Here is a 24,211-nt window from a genome sequence, read left to right on the forward strand (position 1 = left end):
CTTTTTACCAGTTCTGCCTATGTGAAGATAAGTCAAAGGTCCTGCTCGACCATGGTTGGCTTCACTTGGAAGCATGGAGGAAATAATTCCTCTGTGTTGACCCTCCTCTTTATAGACTGGACACTGGTTCAAGTCCATCTGGTGGGGTCTCCTCAGCCTCCTTGATCAAGAGGACAGGTGACCCATGACCATTACAGGACAGTTTGAGAGATGCTCATGGTCCCCTGGAACTAGTCAACCTAGGAGGGCAAGGAGCAAAAACTGACCTTTATGTCCCTCTGACCAAATTAGTATAGGCCTCAAAGTATGTCTGTTAAACATCCAAGAAGGTTAGTTCCACCAGTCTGGTACTTTTAATTACTGTGTGTCATGTAGATAAATCTTGGGAAAAGACCAATTGTGAAAAATTGGTCTATAACCATAATTTTTAGTGCTTAAAAAAACACTTTTCTTCAATTCACCACACAGCTTTTGCTTCACCTTTCCAGTGTAGATGTTTTGGCTCACAAACATGAGTGTTTTCATTATACTCTCAATTGTGTATACCATTGAGTACCTTAAAAATATCTTGACTCAGTTTCTTTTCCTCATTTGTTTTCTGAAGGAGAGTAGAAGTCCTTCAATATACATGAATCCATTTTTCCCATGGTAAGTAAAAGCTTTCAAGAATATAGCTCCTTCACCCTTAGCTGAACCTTCAGTTGAAGGGCTTTGATTATGAAAACCAGACTTTCTGTGAAGCCATGGCAAGATGGCTGGGTTTCCAGCAGTAGACTGTGATGTTATAAACCTCTGGGTATAAGGATCAGAACTGGCTTTAGAGTGCAGTTTAAGGGAAAACTGGCTTTTTGACTTGGGTAATCACAGTTCAGCACTATCTTTGTAGTGAAAACATTTCACGGAGGGAGGTAAATGTGAAGAATAACTTTACACAGGGATTCTTCTGGGACCAGTTCCACCTACTGTTCTTGTTAATTACATATATCCTATTAAAAGAAACAAACCATTTACCAGTAATAGTGTAGCACACCATTCTCCCCATACACACACACACACACACACACACACACACACGCACGCACACACGTTATTTTGGAAGCTTCATATATTATCAAGGGTCTTGCACAGGATGGGAAAGTATTGAACTGTTGAGTCACATCTCCAACATAAAGATGTTTTAATTGAATGATACATTAGTTAATATTAAAGTAAGATAGTGGTTGAAAATCCATGGGATTTAGCATCAGGAAGCTGTGAATATGTGACACTAGTTATAGTTCTGCCACTTACCAGCTGTATCACTTTGGGAACAAAATTACTTCATTATCCATGAGCTTGGCTTTCCAATTGTTATTGCGTACTTCCATACTTCAAACTCTTATTGTGAGGAGCAAATGAAATGTTAATAAATGTGGTAATCAGCAATGAGAAAGTATACCATGAACTGGTAGGTCTTACTATAGTTTGAGATTTTTTATTTTTTTTAATTATGTGTATATGTGTATATCTCTGTGTGGGTGTGTGCACGTCTGAGTGCAGGTGCCACCGAGTCCAGAAAAGGGCATTGGATCACCTGGACCTGGAGTTACAGGTAATTATGAACAATTCCACATGGATGCTAGGAACTGAATTCAGGTCCTTTACAAGAGCAGTACATATTAGTAACCACTAAAGCATTTCTTAAGCCCCTTCCTATTTTTAAAAACCATTTTATTTATTATTTTCATTTTTTGTGTATGAATGTACTGCCTACATGTGCACTCATGTCATGCAATGCTTGTGGAAGTCAGAAGAGGGCATCAGATTCCCCTGGAACGGGAGCTATGGACAGTTGCTATCCACCATATGGGTCCTGGGAATAGAATCCAGGACCTGTATAAGAGCAGCCAATGTTCTTAACCACTGAGCCATCTCTCTGGCCCCAGAGAATCATGAAAATAAAAGCCCTTTAAAAAGACACAATTCTACTTCTCGAAATTCAGATTCTACTTTATTACGATCTTAAAGAATGTGTCATAGATATTTGTAAGTGATAATAGGGAGAGTTCCGCAGCAGTATAAATGCTCAACAATAAGCAGCCCATTAAAAAAACCATATCAGTTCCATCTGTAAATGATAAACTATGTAACAATTATGTAGGACAATTGTACTTGTTCATAATTTAAGGTAAATTAAAAAGGAAACGAATTAGATATGCATATTTATGTATGATTTTTTTCTAAACTACTGAATGCGCAGAATTTAGAGAATATATGCGTACATTGTACTTAACTCTGAGTGGTAGATGTAGACACATTTAAAATTTTCTTTGTGCTTTTTTTGTGCCTAGAAGATTTTTTGCATTTAACAGGTTTTCGGAGCTCCATGATTAGGAATTTTCAAGTATTTAGTTTTAGAACTAAATAATATATGTGTAACTGCCCATTGAATACAATTGCTATGAAAATTGAGATAGGTTCTGAACGTCTATGTTCAGGGCCTGGGGAGGTGGTTCAGTACGTAAAATGCTTTCAGCTGAACATGGGGGGGGGTCCAATATCCAAATAAAAAGCCAGATGTGAAGGCATGCCCTGGGAGTATGGAGACAGGCAGATCCCTGGAGCTCACTGACCAGTCAGCTTAGTCAAATTGGTGACATCAGGTTCAGTGAGACACTGTTTGCAAAAATAAGGTAGAATAAGATAGAGAATGATACCTGACATCAAGCTCTGGCCTCCACATCCATGTGCACACATGTGCTTGTGCACTTGTGTGCACACATGCACACACACAAATTGAACACATACACATAAAATCTACACATGCACACAAATACACAATACCCATATGCTTACTCTCAGAAATTGTGCATATATTGTCTTAAATATCAAATTACAGACTTGCTAGAGACATTGGGACAGAATTACTCTGAATGAAGCCATCACTCAATAAATAAATACATCCTTCAAGGCAAAAAGCTTTTCATGCCTCTGGTCAGGGAGGTAGAATGAAAGAAGTGTCAGAGAGATATGATACGAGAGTAGCTGAACAAATGTTGATGGTCTTTAGGAGTTGGAAAGAGCAAGGACACCAATTCCTCCCAGAGGCTCTAGTTTGTGGTACAGTTCCGTCACCTTTAGCTAAGCCCAGTGAGATTTCTTTTTAATTTAGTTTTTATAAAGAAAAAAATTATTAGTTTCATTTTATGTGTATGCATGTATTGCCTGCATGTGTGTAAGTGTACCTGTGTCATATAATGCCTGAGGAGGACAGAAGAGGGTGTCAGATCCCCTGGAACTGGAGTTATGGATGATTGTTAGCTGCCATGTGAGTGCTGTGATTTGAACCCCGGTCTTCTTCAAGAACAGCCAATCTCCCATTTTGAATTTCTAGCCTACCATCAAGGATGATAAAATGTTCGTGTTTGTAAATTAGTAAGTTTGTGATAATTTTCTGCAGAAGCAATGGAAAATGAATACAAAAACAAAGAAAATATATATAAACTACAATGTTTTTTCTTTGTGTACAGATCCTTTGTTATAATCATTTATCAAATTGCTCTCTTTATCAGCAGTACCATTAACAAATGTATACGAAATGTTAATACTAGATACAACTTTAACAATCATCTAATTTAACAATTTATATTAATATCTTATACATGAAAAAAATGAACGCCTGGAAAAGTCTGTGATATAGTTATTTAAATATTAAAGTGTTTGAAGTTGCACAAAACAGAAAAGTTGTTTATACAATGAATTTATTGTCTCACCTAACAAGAGACAGGATGTGGTTTGTCTCAGGCTTTAGAACTGTCAGTTTCGGCAATTGTCTTGACAAGATGATTTCATCAGTATCAAACATCACCTCCTCCCATGACAGTATGTACAGGAACAGTGAGGCTATGCCTCCTGTGCCTCTTTCATGAAAGTAAGCAGAAATTTTTCTGACACCCTTCAGTTATATAATGCTGTGATTCTCAGCATGATATCTAGTACCGGGATGAATGGGTTCAAATAACACTGCCATTTAGCGGCTCTGTAAACTTCCTTGGGCAAGTCAAAACTGTTTTGTGCTTATTTTCCAAAAGATTTAAATGAAATGACTATACTTTCCCAGCCTCACTGAGTTTGTGTAAGAACTAAACGAATTATTGTATGTAGAGACTTTAGAACATCACCTTGCACATGGTAACTACAGTAGGTCTTGAGAAATATTTTCTCAGGCCTCTGCACATGTGTATCTTTTAGAAGCTACATCCATTCTGAATCTGAGCTCAGCCATGTGACTTCCTGGGCCAATGGTGTAAAAATCATGGTCTTGGTCCAAATAAACACCTGAAAAATGTGCTTACTGGGACTTGCCTGTTTTTGTTGTTGCTGCTTCTCTTGAAAACATTGATGTCTTAGGAAGCAGCACAAGGGTACCACGCTGGAGAGGAGAGGCACATTGTATTTGTTCTCCTGCCTAGTAGTCAGATTTATGAATCATGTTATCTGTCCTAAACTAACCAGTCACAATCGTCCGTTCTGCTGCTTTCAGAGTCCTGAGCTAGGCTAATCCAGTTAAACTGATCCAAACACGATCTGAAATATCTCACAGTCAATCTATAGAATTTTGAGATAAATAAATGATTACAGTTTAAAGTTACTCACTCTGGGGGTGGTTCATTATGTATTAGGTATAAGTTAAGACTAACATATTGAGTCAACCCTCTATAAGAGGTAGTCTGTGAATATACAAAACTTTCACAAGGAAACCTATTGTTTTACACAATTAATATATGCCAGCAAAAAAAAACAACTGGATAAAAGCACTACTCATCATTTCCTATTGTGGCTAGAAAACCAGTCACCAAAAAGGAAATGATTCACTAAACAACCACAATGATTAGTTAAGAAAAAGAGACTCCCCACCCTGACTACATATCATTAAATCGGATATGAACAATTAGCAAATGGTTGAAGTAAGTCCAGTGGTCACATCTAACTTGAAATAACTATTGGGAAGAAATGGATATTGGATGTCAATTGTCATGGCCATTACACACTTTGAACACACAGCCTGATTTTTTTTAAATCATACCATGCTGTGGGAGACTATGATGCCCTCAGGCATTCACAACAAGTTAATTATTGGGCATATTGTTCAACAGCAGAGCGAAACTTGTTCATACTGTTTTTCTTTGAGCTGCACATATTCTGAGGCAAAATAGAAAACCTCAGATACAATTACTGAGATTTTCTTTCCTTTTTTTTTTCCTGCATGCCCAGCAGCTGGTGAGTGTTCAGCATCAGATATGAGAAGTTAAGCTGAATAAACTGGAGGAAAACCTTCCAGAGAAAGCAAGCTCAGCTTAAAAAAAAATGCTAAGTTTGCCAACTCAAGAGTTCAGGACAGCTTAATAAAATTGAACAGAGGAAAGCAATTAAACACTCTAAACTGCTATTCTGGGGCTCACCAAAACAACACAAATCAAAAGAGGAATTATTCAATTATTAGTAGCAGCTGAATTTGTGATTTTTTTTTTTTTTTTAGTTAAACCAAGTATCCTCCTCTTCTTCCCTCCCCAGGCTGTCACACCTTGCTGCTACTTCCCGGAGAGCCTGATGATATCTTTTTCAATCTGCAGAAAGTACTTTACTGTGAATCTGTCCACAGGGATATTCAAAGATAACTTCATGTCCTAATGCTTAACTCTGAGCCTGCCCCTTCTCTTTTTAAAAAACATCCAGGTGATCAAAATCCCAAGTCTGCTAGACAAAACCTTTTGCAGTATGACTCCTGACCCCTGCCATGATATGTTTCTTACTTTCTCTATTACTCTCCCTGTTTGTAACCTGAGTTCTTGGCAAACTGTGGGGCTCAAGGTCTCCTAACACACCCTGCGCTCATTTGCCTCTTTGTGTGTATGTGCTGCTCCACATCTGTCTTTCATGTATCCCCACCAATTAAATAATCCATTTTTCAAAACCAACCTCAAATCACAACCTTTTGAAGCCTCCACACCTGGCTCAGTTTTGCATTCTTGACTGTAGAGTGCTTTATATATGAGGTTCTAAATGGAATGTTGCTTTGTGAAAAGCATTAACTTAAATATGAAGCACAGGGGCTGGAGAGATAGCCCAGCAGTTAACAGCACTTTCTGCTCTTGCAAAGGACCTGGGGATGAGTTCCCAGTACCCACATGGTGTCTCACAACTACCTGTAGTCTACTTCCAGAGAACTGAGGGGACCCTCTTCTGGCCTCTGAGAGGAGCAGAAGACACACATACAATACACATATACAAATGCAGACACTCATATACACATAAAAAATAAAAATAAATTAAAATTTAAAAAGGAATGCCTAAAGTAGAGATCAGCAAACATTTTGTGTGAAAGTCCAGAAACTAAATATTTTAAGATCTACCGCCAGGAAGTCTGCATTGCATTCACTCAACAATGTCACTCTACTGTAAAATCAGCCAGAGGCAATATGTAAACAAACTCAATTGTAAAAAAACTTTATTTTAAAAAATAGGATGGATTAAGCTCATAGTATTTTGGGTTTTGACCCCTACTCTAAGGCAGTGTTATCAAACAGAATTCTGCAGAATGAAAATAGTCTATAACTCAAGTGATCCAATATGGTAACAAATATGTGGCTAATGCTACTGAGAAGATGAATTTTAAAATTTCATTTGCATTTAAATAAGCACGTGTGGCCAATGTCTACCATATTGGACACAGGATGGGGTTGTTTTGCCAACACTGGCAAACCCCTGAGCACTTAATCATGTTTCTGTCAACATTTCTGCCCCAACTGCTTATTCATTGGAAAGCAAAATGTTGGAAACAATGAAAATGAGAAGAACATATGCTCTGTCTTCCCAGTGAACCTGACAGCTTCCCTTTTGCATTTGGTGTGGTTGGCTGAGCATCATACATATGGAGCAGACAAGCCATTATTCCTCCCTGGGCATGCTAAGGTGTGAGCAAAGCTCTTAGGGATATAGTTCATGAGCTGCAGTGTCCCTGCCAATAATTCAGACATCTCAGGTGGTCTTGGGTACTAGTGAAATTCTCATCAAGGAAGGGGCTTCAGTTTTCTATTTCAGTGGATATTTTCACTTTATGAACACTGTCAGCTACAAAATTCTGACCTTTTAATATCTGATGACTCAATTTTGGCAAGCTGCATTTCAAACTCCTCCTTCTCTTTTTTAAAGGTTGCTTTCCGAAACTAGCCTAACAGGGATCATTTCTGTGGGTGATGAAGTAGGCACTTACTGCACAATAAACCTGTGGATTTATGCTTATGGGTTTCTGGAAGCAGCTTTGCCACAATCCTGTGAAATCTTGCTCACAGTTCATTGAACTCTGACTGGATCTTGAATTATATTTGATGCTCCAGCAGAAAGTAATATTTGTCACATTCTATTACTCTGTGTTCTTTGGCTTTGGAAAACTTCGGATTGCTTTGACAGATTCATTGTGCTAGAGCTGAAGTAAGTGCTCAGATCTGAAATCACAACATTTTAAGATGTCATTGTGTTTATTAATATTTTATATGCAAACGGTATATATACTGAAACTTGATGTGTGTTCACATGCTTAACAGAGTCATAGAAGCCGCACTAGCATCATTCCTACCAAAGTGGGAAGCACCATCCTTAGTTCTGATAGTATAGGTCAAGTTTTTCTGTGGTTTCTGAAAACTAAATTAGTGGCTGGAGAAAAGGCTCAGTGGCTAAAGTACTTGCTACACAGGCATGAGGACCCAAGTCCAGATCTGTAGCACCCATGCAAAAAAAACCAAGCTTGATGGCATGTGCCTGTAACCCCAGTGCTGTGGTGGGAGAGGAGATTAAGATAAGTGTATCCCTGTAGATCATTGGACTGTCAGTCTAGTCAACCTGTGAGCTCCAGGTTCCGTGAGAGATACTGTTTCAAAAAATAAAGTGTAGAGCAATAAAGGTAGACAGCAAAAGTCAACCTCTGGCCTCAACACAAACACACAAAAGTAGGTACACATATATACACATGCATACACTACACCCCCCCACACAAAGTTTAATTTTGTAACAACTATAAGCAAAGATTCTAGGACATGTTTTTGGTCCATAAATACAGCAATTTTAGTGTCTGCCTACAAATCAAATTTTGTGTTAGGAGACCTTCCTAGTTTACTAACGTGGCTGAGCCTTTTCACACTGTCACCTACTATGTATATGGATCTCAGTTGCTCCTCCTGCTTGAAACATGTTATTTTTGTTTTAATTTCAATCATCGTAGTTGAGATATGGGACCTTATTGTGATTTTAACTTAAATTTTCTTAATGACAAATGAAGTTGAGCATCTTTTCAATTCTTTATCAGCTCCTTGCCTATCTTTCCTGGTCAGTTATCTGTTCAATACTTTTGCTCAGTTTTCTATAAACTGAACTGGTTAGTTTTTCAATATTATTTAGAATTCATAACTTAATTCCGAGTTCAAAAATAATACAAAAAAATCACGATTTCATTCATATGTTTGTTACAGGATCAGGCAGCTTTTGTTTCTCTTCTCAGTACAGTATTATTAAATAGTTCAATTATTTTATTCATCTTGTGCATTCAGAACCCCTTCACAGGGAGATGCTCTGATATAAGTAGTTAACAAATTTTCCAGGAAAATTATCAGAAAGTCAAAACAAGGGCCCCAGTTTGAGCAGCTCAGGAGGAAAATTCTTTGTCTTGTACTGCTAATGCTGTAGAAACAGAAGTTGAGATGATGATAGCTGTTAGATACAATCATAAGACAAGAGCCAAAATTGGCAAATCTTTCTGGATCTGAAAGGCAGGATATGCATATGTTATCTGATGCAGCTGTCTCATCAGGACTAAACCACTGCGTCTGTTAACTATAAAGCTTAAAAACCAATACTAAAGTTGTAAATCAGTCCACTCATTCTCTAAGCTGTAAATTCTGTGAAGACAAGGATTCATTGCCATTGTAAGACTTACATAAGCAAGATGTATGATTTGCTGCAGAAACGCTGAATAAACTGGGACTTGGCTCCAAGCTCTTTACTTTCCAGTTCCTCAGTTACTCACAAGAAGTAAGTTGGACACTTAGGGAGGTACATCATCTCTTTTGAGCCACCTGGGTAGTATTACTGCACAGAAAATTAGCGTACAAAAAGATTGCTTTCTCTATAAATGTTCACTTTTGCAAGCTTTGCTTAAGTGTTAAAGTTCCACTTTGAAGCAGAATCTGAGGAACTTATTCATGAAACTTTGGAATTGTGTGTGTGTGAACAGTGTTGCAATGGTCATATCAAACTTCAGTAGAAAAGTTCTTTACATTGCAGAGGAGTGAATTTGCCAAGACACAACATGGGCAAAAGCACTCTCATGCCCCACTTACCTGAGATATTTAGAATAGTCAAATTCATGAATATAGAAAAGTAGAATGATGATTGCCAAGGTCTAGGGAAAGAAGAGAATACAGAGTAGTTTAATGAGAAAACAGTGTTACTTTTGCAAGATGGAAAAAGTCTGTGATGGTTACAAAAAAATTTAAATGTACCTCATGCCACACAATTGTATAGATAAAAGTTGGTAAGGTGGTAAATGTATAATATATAGCTCTTACTATGAAAATGCAAGACAAAATTGTTTAAAGCTAGTTTCAGAACTGATATAAAACTATATAATAAAATGTTAACATTTAAGGTTTTTTCTCTCTAATAATATTTTTCTTCCTTATTTATTGACTTCTTCGTCTGCTTTTGAGACATGCTCCCACTGTGTAGCCCAAGCTAACTTTGAATTCTCAAGCATCCTGCTTGCTTACTTCAAATTATTTAAATTTTATTGTAATCACTTGTATCTGTAACTGCTCAGTTTTTCGCCTTATGAATCATTCTCCAGATAATGATAGTATGATCCTTAACTGTATCTAATGAAGAAGATGAAAGTAATTATTATAATTTGAGATATTTTCAAAATATTTTACTGATTATTTGAGAATTTAATACAATTTACTTTATTTTCACACTCATTCTTCCATCTCCACATCCACAATACTACATGCCACTTCACGTCCTCTATTTTCATTTTTTTTATTTTGTAAGGCCAATTGAGTCTAATTTCTGCACCCCAAATGCTCTTGGATATGGGTCTATACCTTGGAGCCTGATCAAGCTATATGGTGTCACACCCTTACAGAAAACTGACTCACCCTCTCCCAGCAGCTGTCAGTTGCCAATAGATCCTCAGTAGGGCAAGACTTTCTTTCTCACTTCTCCCATCCATACCAAGTTTTTGTCTGGCTTGGGCTTGTGCAGGTCTTGTGCATACTATCACAAGCACTGTGGGTTCATAAGTACAACTTCCCTGTAGTGTGCATATCAAACAGTTTCCTTGTATTCATCAACCACTTCTGGCTCTCATAATCTTTAAACTCCCTCTTCTGCAGTGATCCCTGAGCTGTGGGAGGAGAGACTATGATATAGGTGTCCCATTCAAGGCTGAATACTCCTTAATCTCTTATTCTCTTCACAAAAACCAGTCATGATTCCCTGTGTTAATCATTGTTAAGCTGTGAAAATAAGCTTCTCTGGTGCACATTGAGAAATACACTAATCTATGGGTAAAAAAAATAACTTATTAGGGTCACCTTAATACTTTGCTTATTTAGCAGAATAATCATAGTAGATTCTACTCTATGGTCTGTGACCTGTCTAGTCACAGGTTATTGGCTCTGATAACAGTACCAGGTATGGGCTCCATCTTGTGAAGTAGGCCTTACACCCATTTAGAAGGTGCTTGGTTACTTCCATATCATTCATGCCATTATTTCACCAGTAGGCATATGTTGCCCAGAGAACCATTATTGTAGCTCACAGATTTCACAGATGGATAAGGTTCATGATTACTTTTCTTTTTCGGGAACATGTACAGCACCTTCTAGTACTATGAACACTAGCCAGTAGAGATGAAGCTTCAAGGTCAGTATCACCTTTATTTTTCCTTATTTATCCTGCAACTCACTTGTGTAGAGACTCCAGCAATAATGTTTTATTTTCAAGTTCTGGTGAGCAACCAAAGGCAATAGTCAGTATTATTTGAGGGTCTATGGGAATACCCCTCTGTTTAACAACTCCAAAATAGGTAGCCAACTCCTGGCCTTGAGATTTTTTATTTGCTAGTCTTTGATGACTTGTAAGGTCATTGAACCCTTATTATAGGGTAACTTCACTTAAACTCTTTATATTGTGTATATATGTATTTTAAGAAGATTCTTTTAAATTATTTTGCTTTATTCTTATTTTATTTGTATGTATGCATTACGTGAATATATGCAAGTGCACCCATGTCATGCAGTGCCCAAGGCGGACAGAAGAGGGTGTCGAATCCCCTGGAACTGGAGTTATGGGTGGCTGTTAGGTGCCCACGTAGGTGCTGGGATTCAAACCTGGGTCTTCTTTAAGAACAGCTCGTGCTCTTCTTAGGTAAACTTCTGAGCCATCTCTCCAGCCCCTTAAGAAGCTTCTATAGTGGTAGGTTTCCATATGACTTTTCCCAAAGGCTTTTAATGTTAGCTATCCCTCATGTTACTCCCTCTTCTGCCCTGTCCTTTCATTCTTTCCTTTTTTATACACATAAAATAAAAATAATAAATTTTTAATGAATTTTGTGCCTTAAACTGTATTTTATCACACATCACTACCTCATATGATTTAGTGATTACTGAAAGGATATTAGTTATTTATGTCAAGGTATTTTCCCCACATATGAATAGGTAAACTTTATGGGTTTTGTTGGTTTGGTTGGGTTTTTATGAACTTTGTGGGTTTTTTGTATTTTTTTATTGAATAACCACATGATTAGAAGAAACATTTCATTACATCTTTCACAAATTCAATAACAATTTCCAGAGCAAAGATACATCTCTTTCAAAAGTGGCAATAATTTTTTAGGTTCACAGTTGAATTAATACAGTTATACAATATTGAACTCAGTATAAACCCTGTAAGACATAAAGTTGAGTATTTAATCAGGTTTTAACCTTTAAAAAAGATCTCCATTTCATTTTAAAGCATACTGTTTCCTACAGAAAGACTCATTTTTAATGCTACTAACACTTAGATTTTTGCACATGCATCTCTAATCTCTATGTATCTGATTGTTACTAGTCACAGTCGGTTACACTCAGATCCTTGACACTTGAGTATGGATATAAAGTCATCAGGTAGATTTTATGGAAATGTTTATTACTTCTCATTTACACGAAGTACTTTTTATGCTTCCTCCTCAATGATAATTCATTTTTTATTTGTTCATTTTTCTGTGTGTATATCATACAGAAAGTCATCCCAAGCAGTCTTATTCATCTATATACCCACTTCCCAAATGGCACCCTCCCATAGCCCCCCCACTGGAGCCCATAAACTCTGTCACCCTGTTACTGTCCACTGTGTTGTCAGTGCTCCCAGGCATTCCCCAGTGCTTGTCCATCTGCTGAATCTAGTCAGCCTATCTAGAGGTCCTTGTTTTAGCAAGATCAGCTGTTCTTCAAGCAGCAGCAATCAGTTGCCAAGATTCCTTTAGATAAGAATGGTATTGCATTAATCTCTTTCCCCTCTTAAATTACTGTATTCTGTATCCCTTCCCATGAACACTCTCTTAAAATGTCCTGTCATCATTGCCCCCATCTTCTGCAATGATCCTTGAGGCATGGGAATGAGAAATTTGAAACTGATGTCTTATTTGTGGATAAAGGCCCAAAGATTCTTGAGTAACTTCTATTTTATCAGACTTGGTGTTGACTGCTTTTAAACACTGAGCCATCTGGCCAACTGCTAGTAGCATTTTAAATAAAAACCTTCATTGATTCTCAAGAAAACTAGTCTTAATTATCAATGAACCCAGTTATTTAGAATTTTAACATTGGTACTTCATATATATATACATGTGTGTGTGAGAGAGAGAGAGATAAACGCATTGCATAATAAACATTCGTAGCAACTACTGTTTGAAGCTCTGAAATTTCTCATTTGCAATATCTCTATATAGACATATAACCTGAGTAAATGACCATGACAATCTCTTACACTTTCATAGCATACAAGCTGCAAATCAACTCAAAAATTTTAACTGTCTGCATTGAATAAAGCACACTGGTAGGTTGAGGTGTTTTGAAAGTTCATAGTTCTAAGCTAAGAACCAAATCAAGCTAGGCTAGAAATAACATCTTACTTTTTACTTTGACTAGAGAAGAAAGAGCTGACCCCTAGACTGCATCTGGCCCCCTTCCTTGTTCTTCACCTGTTTCTGTTCCATGATGGACCCCACATATTACATGAGGACACACAGCCCTCATTTCCAAACTGTTTTCTCTATCTACCTAATGCTTGTTAAGCAACAGTCCCTTAACTAATTCTCAGACGGAGGAGTGTATCCATGAACCATATCTTTCTTCAAACTAAAGAAGTAGCCATATAGGTCTTAGAAACTCAAATGTAATATAGAACAATTTTGGAGTAGTATGAGTTTCAAGGGGATCTCTCACCCAAGATGATCAATGGCCAAAACATGTCCTCAGAACATAATAGAGGCAAAGTGAATTCTCTTCTTGTTCTATTCTAAAAAAATCTACTACTGCTAGGCTGGCAAGTATACGGTGAATGCAAAAAAGGCAACATCAGTATCATTAACAACAAATATTCCATCTCACTTCTAGCAATTTAATGGATGAAATTAATTTCTTATAAGAATAAGGTAGTCAATGTGGTACACACCTGTAATCTCAGCACTTGGGAGGCTAAAACAAGATGATGGGAAGCTCGAGGTCATCCCAAGCTACATAGCAAAACCTCATGTCAAAAACAAGAAACAATATTAAGAAAAAAATAGAGAAATCTCAGATTTATATTACAAACAACTTACAAAGAAAAGCTTAAGGAAAATTGTTACAATATATGAAACAAGTTTTCCTTTCAGGAAATATTAACAGCTAGTTTCTTTGGAAACAACCATGTTGCCCACACTTCTTTAATATAGCTTTCATCATTCAGCAAGCAGGTACCTCCTCATCAGAGCTTCCATAACACCATAGCCATGCCTCTATACATCTGAACCATTTCAGATTAATGCCATGTGCTTCTGTTACTCATATTAAAGGAATGAGAGGAGCAATGAGGCTCTCTTTGTGACCTTTGCCTAACAAAGACTACATTAATAAAATTTATTATTGACCTTAGTAACAATTGAGCAATGGCCATCAGTAATTCCTGTTATTAAACTCTGCTAGTGTATTACTAGTTTTTCAAAGTTACAAATAAAAGAATCTCGATTACTTGAACTTTTCTTCTTACCCTATTTATTTATTTTGGTTCTTCCTTCACTTTTCCAGCAGAGAACATTGTATCCTCAGAGCAAGTGATAGTGACAAGGACTCCATTTACTCTTACTATTACATGAGCACAGTTACATGCCCCTAGAGAAGTGTCTGATGCTATTTGTAATGTTTAACAATGCCTTATGAATCTAGACCACACTACCTGATATGCTGAAGTCAATATAGGATGTTTCATCATTTACAAAAGCATTTAATATCCTTCCTGTTGTCCTTTGTCTTCTTTATGGCTTTTTCGTTAATGCATCTATCATAAGGTTAGGAAGACTCTTTTGAATGAAGGATAATTATTTTAGAAGAACAAATAAGAGAATCTACTCATCAGTTAAAGAGCAAATGTTCTAGCATTTTCCAAATAACATTTTAAATACCACTTGCAAGGGACAATGTTAGTATGAGAAAATGGAGCCTACAATTAAAAGCTCAACCTCTATTGAGTGAGCTGTCTGAGCTTGTCCCATGCATAGTGTATTTTGCAATAGCTAGGAAAGGATTTTGAATGCTCTACCCACAAGAAAATTGTAAATACTTAAAAGTGATGATGAAGTGAACTACCCTGATTTCATCATTACACAATGTATATGCAAATCCAAACATCACAAGGTAGCACGTAAATATATACTAGTATGTCTGTTAAAATAAGACAACATAAAAGGTGCAAGAAGGAAGTGTAATTAACCAAGTTTGCAACCAATGACCAAACTTAGGTTAAACAAATTTCTTTTGTGCAGGGTATATCAGAACTCTTCAAATGCTTTAAAGGCTATATATGATACCGGGTATAGTAGTACGCAGATGTATTCCCAGCTCTCGGGCATCTGAGGCAAGTGATCACAAGTTTGAAGCCAGCATGAACTAAAAAATGGAAGACTTTCTTGGGCAATATCAACAGTAAAATCCTGCAAGTGGGCAGGACTGCAATCTTCAGAACATCACAAACATATCCAACAAGGGAATTTTTTCTTTTTTTTTTTTCAAGAAATGTCTCCATGGAATACACACACTATTAAACATGCCCTTGGGAAATGCTTCTGTATTCAGCAACAAAAAAGCTTGAGAGATTTACTTATCACCTATATCAAAGGTAGTTGAAATGTTTCTGTAAATGGCCAGATACAGCAAGCATTTCCAGACTTACACTGCATATCATTTATTGCCTATTGCAACAATTCAAATTTGGGTTATAGTACAAAAGCACACACCACGCAATAGGCAAACAAATAGGGGGCACTAGATTCCAGTAAATTCCTGTTTACAACAACAGGCTATAGGCTTAATTTGACCCACAGCCATACTTTGCTTAACTCTGATCTATAGCATAGTAAAGGAAGGAAGAAATACAGAAGAGGGATGTAGGAAAAGAGAAGGCAAACTTTATAGCAAATGGGATAGACAGATATGTGGGAAAATATGGTTTTTAAAAATATTTTATTATTTTTATTTTATGTGCATGTGTCTATTGCCTCCGTGCATGGAAGTGCGCCCATGTCCTGCAATGCCCCTGGAGGTCAGAAGAGGGTGTCGGATCCCCTAGAACCGAAGCTATGAACAGTTGTTAGCTGCCATGTGGGTGCTGGGATTTGAATGCGGGTCTTCTGCAAGAACATTCAGTGTTCTTAACCGCTGAGCCATCTCTCCAACCCCATAAAATATGATTGTTTTGAAAATAGGGAAAGTATCATAGAATGATATGCTTGTCAAACGATTGCAAGCTTGTGCATACACATGTGTACACCATATTGAGAGAGAACACCAGAAAGTAAAATAGAAGGAAAAGTAAAGATAAACATACCAATCCCATGCTGTGGACGATTTTATAGGTTGTATCTGTGTGTATATCTGTATCTATATCTATCTATCTTTCTATATATGTATATATGAAAGAATATTGCAACATATTCTTTAAACTAATTTCTTTTTTAGAATATATATTTTTAATTTTGTGCATTTCATACATATTAAACATATATGCACCTCCCATAGCCCACCCACCATATTTTATGCATTCTGTCATATATGTTAAGTCCTATCAGTCATGTTTGTGACCGCAGACTTCCCTTGGTGTGAGTTCATCCACTGGAGCCTGGTCAGCCTATCTAGTATCTTCTTCACTCCCTTAAAGACCAATTCTCCCTCACCCAGTAGTGATAAGTTGCCAATAGTTCCTTAGCTAAGGTTGGGACTTTTTACCCATTTCCCCAGTTCTATGCTGTGTTTTTGTATAGTTTGAGTTTGCATAAGTCTTGTGCATGCTGTCACCATTGATGTAAATTCATACAAGCAAGTTCCCAGTCATCTTGAAAACTTTCCTTGTGGTCATCCACCATCCCTGACTCTCACAGTCTTTCTGCCCCTTTTCACAATTGTCCCTGAGCCCTGGGTGACAAAGGTTTAATATAGGAGTCCTATCCAGGGATACACACTCTGAAGTTTCTTATTCTCTACATTTTGGCCAGTTGTGGCTTTCTCTGCTAATCATCCTCTGTTGCATGAGGAAGCTTCGCAGGTGAGAGTTGAAAGGTGCATTAATATTCACTCTACCCTCTGTTCTGCTATGCTCCATCAGCCTTAGGTGTAGAGGTTCCATTGCAGATGTGTCACTTGGGGCTGGGCATCTGATCGACACTTATTTTCTGTGTTTGATCAGTTGTAGAACTCGCTAACAGTCTCCATCTGTTGAAAAATGTTGCTTTTTTTAACCTTTCACCACTCATCAAAGAAGCTTCTTTCTACCAATTTCTAGTGCTCACTAGCTTTTAAAATTCTCTTTGTTCTATTTTAATATTTTTAAGAAATTAAACTTCTTTTTAAAGATATTTTATTAATTATTAGAGAACTTCCTACAGTATATTTTGATGGTATTTCCCCATCCTTTAATTCCTCCAAGACCCACAGACACCTCCCCCAACACACAAATTCATGTTCTTTATTTTTTTCTCCATTGATGCATTTCCCAAATGCTCTTGGCTGTGAAGCCTGCCTTGGATTGTGATTGACCTACCAGGGGTAACCCCCTTAATGAAAACTGACTCTTCGAGCAGCTATCAAATGCCAGTCACTCACTGTCAGGTAGGGGTGGAGCTCATGCTCCCCTACCCCCACCTCCATGTTGAAATATTTTCTGGCTTGAATTTTTTAGCCTGAAAACTAGACAATATTGCATTTTATTTTACAGAATAAAGGGGCTATATTTTTAAATAGTATCTTTTTCTTGTCACATAGGTTTTTTTCATTTGTATTTTTATTTACATGTGTGCATGTGTGTGTGTGTGTTTGTGTGTGTGTGTGTGTGTGTGTGTGTGTGTGTGTGTGTGTGTTTGCTTTCTGTGAGGGTGTCCACACAGGCCAGAAGAAGGCCATCTTCAGATGCCTGGTACTAGAGTTACAGGCAGTTGTGACACCTATTGGGCATAGGTACTGGGGATGGAACATGGCTCCTCTGGAAGTGGATCAAGAAGTACTCTCAACAGTTAAGCCATCTCTCCAGGCCCATTTGTAAGATGTTTGCCATCAAAACCTTGCAATGCCATTTATACAGTTCAAAATGTAACTTTACTACAGATGACCTTAGTGACTTGGTACATTAAACAGAGAACCATGTTGAACCTCAGGACCGGAACATCATCACCTATGATGTAAACATTCTAAAAGGTCTCCTCTTTCCTTGCTTGAATCAGGGAAAAACTATTGGGAAAGTATTTCGTGTAGAAGAACTTTATTGACACTGAAACGCTTTCAATAATGTTACAAACTTTTGTTTTGCTTCACAATGGTTGGTTCCTTGCTATCAGTCAGAAAATTTCTAAGAACATTTGCATTGAGAAAAAGATCAACAACTTTGTCTTTGGCCTTCAATGGGGCCAGAAAAAATAGTTATGAATAAAAAAAACACATTTCATGTTACCTTGAGAAAGTGTTAATTCTTTCTGATATATGAATGGTCGTTAAAGTTATATTTCACAATTAAAATTACATTTTCAGTTATCCGTTTACTATAAAATATGCTTCTCTGTAACATGGAAGGAATACATCTTTCTTCAAGCACTTCACTGTGAGCAGCTATGATTTTACAGACCATTTTCTCTAAGCAATTATATCTATCTGCTTCCCCTTTAGCCTCACCCTTTCAATACTTAAAAATTGTATAAAAGATCCTGTTATTATTCAACTGTCCAAACATCAATCTAATTTGTTACAAACAGAATTTATAATTTGTTTCCATCCCAAGACTAAAGAAAATGGTCACTTATGGGCAAGAAAAACTTAAAAAAATAAGTTGAATATATAACCTCCAAATCTGTGTCCATCTTAATATTCATTCCGTGATGTTAATCATTATTCCAATTTGTCAATATTGAAAGATGATTGAGGAATCATCAAATCAACCTCAACGTCTCCACTTATGACAAAACAAAAGAACAGGCATGTTTAAGGTCCTATGACTAAATTATACAAGAGGACAAATTTCAATACTACAGACTCAAGATTCTATTCTACTATAATACTAATGCCATATTTTCACTGTCTTCCTTCCACACTTTTAAATCTATTCACTTAAAAAAAAACCATTTGGGGGCCAGGAAGAAGTCTCAGCAACTAAAGGGCCTACCACATAAGCATGAGGACTGACGTTCAGAGCTCTAGTATCCACATGGATTCTTGGTGGGTATGCTATGTGTTTGTAATCCTAGTGTGGTTAGCAGAGACGGAATCTCAAGGGCAAGCTGATTAACTAGACTACCTGAATTGGTGAGTTCTGGGTTCAAGTGAGAGACTATGACCCAAAGTCATTCAAAGTGGAGAGTGGTAGAGAAAAATCTGGTTTGAACTTCTGGCTTCCATATGCACGTGCCTATGAATGTACAGCTGCAAACATGTAAGCACCCACACATATGCGAACACACATAGCATACCACATACAATTTCAAAATTACACTTACTGGGATAAGCTTATAGATCAGTCATAGAAGGGAAGTTATTTAGCATGCAATCCAGTTTGTTTGAACCCTGGGCTCTACCTCTAGCATCATAAAAAATAAGGAACTAAAAAATCACTAAGCACTTGTTATGGGGGCAAACATTCCTCAATGGTAGAGATATGAAGACATGTATAATATATAAGGAGCTACAATCTTTAAAATAGCAGTCACAATGCTAATGTGATAATCTTTGTGTGTATGTGTTCATATGTTCAGGTGGCTCTATGTGTGGGGGGGGGCGGTGTTTGTGTGTGCATGAGCCAAAAGCTGACAGTGAATGTTTTCCTTCATTGTTCTCAACCTTATTTTTAAATTTTATTTATTTTAATTTGATGTGTGAGTGTTTTGGCTGCATGTACGTTAAGTGTGTCAAGTGTATTAAGTACCCATGGAGGCCAAAAGTGGGCATCAGATCCCCCAGAAATGGAGTTACAAATGATCGAGAGGTTATAAACTGTCATGTGGGCACTGCGAACTGAGCTGGAATTTTCTGCAAGAGCAGTAAATACTCTAAAGCTCTGGGCCATCTCTCCCAATCTCACTGCCTTATTTTTTGATGAGTTAGCCTGGAGCTCACCTATTCAAACTCCTAGCCAGCAAGTCCAGGGATCCCCTGCCTCCATTTGTCCAGCACTGGGATTACAAGCATGTATCATAGTATCTTCATGATTGCTAAGAAAGCATTTTACTGAGCCATTTCCAGAGCCACGATAATCTTTATAAAGCAGGGTGTGTCAACTTTTATGGGATCATAAATGAAATGGTAATGGACTCTTTCTAGATTCATGGATGATGAAAGTTTCCTTATAGGCCATGTGTGGTGGCTCACACTTGTAATCCCAGTATGCAGGATGCTAAAACAGGAGGATTTCCACAAGTTTAAGATCACCCTGGGTAAAATAGTGAATACTAGCACAATCTAGGGGAGAGGAGAGGAGAGGAGAGGAGAGGAGAGGACAGGACAGGACAGGACAGGACAGGACAGGAGAGGAGAGGACAAACTCCTTAATGAGCATGGATGAAAGAGAGAGAGAGAAAACAAAAAAGAAATTTTCTTACAGTGACAGTTTAGCAAGAATGGGTGAATCACACATTCTTTGGTTTACTAGTGTCTCAATAATCTAAGTGCACCTCCTTTGTATGATTTATAAATTTCGTATATTCAACTGTATTTATTAGCAATTTATATTTTCACAAGCAGTGGTGAAATATAAACTATAAAATTTGAATAACCATTATTTCTAAGCATCTTACATCCTGAAAAGAAAATATAATTTGGGACACTTTAACACTGCCTGTGACAAATCACACAAATAAAGTGGGGAGTACAGGAAGGGTACAATTAAGAAAAGGGTATAAATAACAGTATTTCATTTAAAAAGTGAACAAAGTGGAAGCCCTATGAACTAAAGAGTTTATATCATGAATGTAAATATACTATTTAAGAAATATTTAAATTATCCCCATTGAATAAAAAAGAAAATAAAAATTCCATATAGCTCCACCATCCACAGATAAGCGTGGCCTTTTTCTTTTTTTAATATTTTCATTATTATTTTTAGCAGATAATAGGGTAGGGGTTTATTTAACAGAAGAGTGGGCACCCCACATTTATGGCTGTGCCACAAAGTCCACACTCAAATACAAATCCTGTGTCCTCCCGACAGCTGCACAAAATGGTGAGAGAGGTGCCTCCTGGTCTTCTCTGCTTATAAAGACTTTGTCCCTCCCCTGACATGTAGCTAAGGTCAACTGATTGGGTGGGAGGGGTAACTGACCCCCCCCAACTCCTTAATGAGCATGGATGACTATAGCTTGCCAGCATAGTGGTCAGAGGACATTTCCACTTAACACCCCACCCCTTCCTCTGGCTCTTGCATTCTTTCCACCAGCCTATTCTGCAAAAGTCCCTGAGCCTTGAAGGGGGTGCTAGGTGTGGGATGATCCTCCCATTGTGGCAAGGCACTGAACTTTTGGGTCTCTACATCATCTATTTTCCATGGGCTGTTGGCCAGTTTCAGTAGGATTCCATCTATACCACATGGAGGCCTGATCCTGGCCCCCTCAGGCAATCTCCTGTGTTCTTAATGTCTAAGTGGCCATTTCCCTTTTTATTGATTTTTTTGTTTCATGCAATGGATCTTGATCACATTTAGACCTTTTCCTTGGCCTTCAGCAGTCCATAGTCCCCCTACTGGTTCTCATGCATTCTGTCATATGTGTTAAAGCCTAGAGCCAAGTTTATGTTCCCAAATGTCTTTCAGTGTGACTCCATCCACCAGAGCCTGGTCATTCCCTTAAAGAACACCAACTCTCCCTCTCCCAGAAGTCATCCATTGCCAATAGCTTCTCAGCTAATGTTGGGACTTCCCACCCATCTCCTCCCTTTCATGCTGGAACTTTGTCTAGCTTGAACCTGCTTCCTGTGGTCATCAACCACCCCAGACTCTTAAAGTCTTTCTGCCCCTTCTTCCCTGAACCTTGGGTAGCAGAGGCTTGATACATGTGTCCTATCGAAGAACACACACTCTGCAGTCTCTTATTCTCTGCACTTCGATAAGCTGTGGTCTCATGGTTTAATCACCATCTGTTGTATGAGGAAACTTCACTGGTGAGAGTTGAGAGATATACTAATATGCTTTTTGCCTCCTGTTACACTATGTTTTCTGAGCCTTAGGTGTAGAGATTGCATTGTAGATGTGTCACTTAGGGCTGGGCTTCTCCCAGACATTTATTATCTGCATTTGACCAGTTCTGGAGCTCTGTAATATTCTCCAACTGCTGTTAGAAAAGTTTTTCATTAGTAGTAGGAGGTATACTTGTCTGTAAATATAAGGATACATATTTAAAATACAAGAGATTATGTTGATCTAGGGATATGACAAAAGTAGGTTTTTCTCTAAATATATGACCTATATATCCATGTGTATTTAGCTATGTTTACAGAGGCACACATGAGTGCTCTCTCATTGAGAGAGCTTTAAGTCCTCTTAGACAGCTATTGATTACTGCTTAAATAAAAGTGCCATCACTGCACCAATAGAGACAGTTTGCTGGACCAGTCACTATTGTGTTTATTAGACTTACAGCTAGTTAGGACCATTGAATGGTTTCCTCCCTTGGCAACTTGCATAGTAGCCTCTGATACCATAAAAGCTAGTTTTTAGGGAGAATGTTTCCAGGTCAGTTCTAGCTGAAATCCTCCAAGTTCTATGTCGAAAGTATTCCTGTCTTCAACAATAGAGTCTTTCCTTCATGTTCTCAGAGGCAATCAAGGGCTGTAACAATAGCCTGTATTATTTTGGGAATCTCTTGGTATACCCTAAACAACAATTCAAAGAGAGGTTTCTCCTGCCTGGCACTCTGGTTTCATTGTATAGCCTTCAGCTATACATACCCACTCAGACGTTTTATAGTATTTTCAGTAGACTTTTGAACTAATACATTTCCCTCTGGTTTATAACACCTCGTAAATATTCTTTATCTCTTCCCTGTCTCCTCCTTTATAAACCTCCTTCCTCCTTCCCCATTTAAGGTACCTTCATTTCCCCCTTTTCCCTGTTGATAACACCTGTCTCCTACTATTTCTCTCAAGCTCTTTTTTTCTGTTTACCCCCCCCCCCGGCTCCTTTTCATTTTCCTGGCTTCTATGGTTACATGAGGATATATACTCACATCTGAGGATTTGGAACTAAGATCCACAAATGAGAAAGAACATACATGCTTTTTTTTCTGAGTCTGTGTTACTTCACGTAGTATAACAGTTTCTAGTTCCATCCATTTACCTGCTATTTGCTATTTCCTTATCCACACACTTGTTTGTGACTTATTATTTTCTTAACATTATAGTGGTATTTATTATTTTAATGTGAAAACATATTTTTCAGTAGAGAAATTTTAGGAAATTAAAAAAATACTTTTGAGAAAAATGAAAATACATGCAATGTAACCATCTTGTCCCCAGGCTTTGGATTATAAACTTAGAATGATAAATATTCACAATATATTTATGTATTTTAGAATTTTTAACTAGGATATTACACTACTCTGATTTTAATCACCATTGTGTTTTGACCATTTTCAGTGTAATTAAGTATTTTGCACATCATTTTAACGAATTGGTAGTTCTACATATAATATATATCAGTTAGATATTTTCAGATATTACCATTATGAAGTATGTTAGAATTAATATACACACATATGACTTATATCTGAGTATTTTTTGATACATATTTGTTGAAATAACTCATCTATCAAAGCTATTGCAGGGAATTTAAGAGTTCTCTCAATTTTCTAAATATCACATTAATACTAAAATTTATGTCATATAGATGTCTATTTTTTACTATTATGTGTAATTCTCCAGTTATTCAGTTAGTGATTTAAAATTTAATTTTTATTTAAGTCATTTACTAATAGACTTTTTGCTTAATGTTTCACATTTGGTGTTGATATTGCAAAAGGAAGGCATCAGTATTTGGTGACAGCATGTGTTATAACATGGCTCCACATTCAAACTGCCTTTTCTTTTTACTTGCACTTTTACATTTTAAAACAGCTTATCCAGCTATGCCCCATATAATAAAGAATGGTACCTAGAAGAGAAGGCAAAGGCATCTGTGATGTCTGTACTCCATCAGTGCTTCTCTGTGTTATCTTCCTCCTCCTCTCTCGTTGCCTTCTCTGGTTCTTCCCTCCTATTTAAAACAATAATGACTTTGGGGCTATACTATCTTTGTTTTTCCCATGTATGTCTCAATTTCTGCTATGTTCTAGCAACTATGACCCTAAGTGTGCTCATGTAAAAGTAGGAGGAATGCAGTTGGAATGCCATTAATTAACAAATAAAAAATAACCCCACCT

This window comes from Nannospalax galili, unplaced genomic scaffold (genome assembly GCF_000622305.1).
Source record: "Nannospalax galili isolate Female #2095 unplaced genomic scaffold, S.galili_v1.0 scaffold7, whole genome shotgun sequence".
In the NCBI taxonomy this organism is placed as follows: domain Eukaryota; kingdom Metazoa; phylum Chordata; class Mammalia; order Rodentia; family Spalacidae; genus Nannospalax; species Nannospalax galili.